Here is a 1,258-nt window from a genome sequence, read left to right as displayed (position 1 = left end):
ACATACTTCCCCTTCTATGGTTTAGTAAACTAGTTTTCCAACCTTGATATTATAAGAGTAATACTGAGCAATCATATAAGATTTCAAATGTAGGATCAAAATATACTGTGAATCATACTTAAAACACCTAAAACATATTTTTGCTAGGATCAGCCAGATTACTAGGAACTATTCTTTTCACTATCAGGTAACCTTGGTTACCATCCCTCCACAAGTGAAGTACTCTTACCAGAGTTATTGATTACTGATAACTTATGCTTCCTTTAGCAGTAGGTTGTGAGACTATAAATAGTACTTGTTTAGGATCTATTTGATGTAACATGCATTCAATTATGATACTGTAAACATATTTCATAAAATATAGTACTACACCATACTATAAATATTGGAGGATTCTACAAGAGATTATCAAGCAGTACCTAGACAGTGGGAGAAGAAAGCAAAGGACACAAATAAGAAAAAACAAGAGGGGCCAAACTCAGCCTGCCTTTGTAAGGTTCCAATACAGAAAAGGAGCAAAAGTTAATCATACTCAATGTAAAACACATTGGATAAAGGAAGACGCATATGAATCAGTAAAACAGAAGACACATATTCCCTGAATAATCAAGAACACAGAGTACAGTAATACCATGTAACACAGGATAAACACATTATCTGCAATCCAATTAAGAAAGGGAAATCTGACTTTTTTCTAATTTGACAGTGGAGTGGAGCTGACAGAGGGAGAAGTTTTAGTGTCTGAGTGATTTCCAGGGTAGACTTTATACATAAAATCAACTCAGTTAAGATTCCCCTTTCATGTCTTACCAATCATTATAACTTTGCACACTTATTTTCATATTTTGCAAGAATTGAAGCAAACCTCCTATCAATGTCTACTAAGCAAATATGGCAGTATCCGTTGGCACAATACAAACTCCCATAACTTGCACAACTCAGGACCAAGAGAGTGGTAAGAGAGGCTTATCTCACAGTGCATCATTCAACTGTGACCAGGATCTATCTTGCTGGTCTGATGTAGTGGAGAGTTTTCATTACAGACTGGAATTTTGGAGAGTAGTAATACCCCCAAAAGGTTCTTCGATGTACAGTCCTCTAACAATAAAAAAATATAAAAATAATGCATAATCTAACAATGCACCTTAACTTGGATATCATAAGCCTTTCCTACCTATCAGGTCTAGAACTATCCCTATCATTGCCTAGCCATAAATAAAACCACTATAAATACATATTACAGTTAATATTACCGAGA

At 34.9% G+C, this 1,258-nt stretch overlaps 1 protein-coding gene across 3 annotated transcripts in view; it reads right to left on the bottom strand.

The window, feature by feature from the left end:
• Positions 1 to 1,258, bottom strand: part of LOC119592553 (ELMO domain-containing protein 3-like) — an 11,960-nt gene that overhangs the window by 6,389 nt on the left and 4,313 nt on the right. The gene's annotated exons all lie outside the window — the stretch shown is intronic.

Source organism: Penaeus monodon, chromosome 30, assembly GCF_015228065.2.
Source record: "Penaeus monodon isolate SGIC_2016 chromosome 30, NSTDA_Pmon_1, whole genome shotgun sequence".
In the NCBI taxonomy this organism is placed as follows: domain Eukaryota; kingdom Metazoa; phylum Arthropoda; class Malacostraca; order Decapoda; family Penaeidae; genus Penaeus; species Penaeus monodon.
This window is presented reverse-complemented; position numbering and strand designations above follow the sequence as displayed.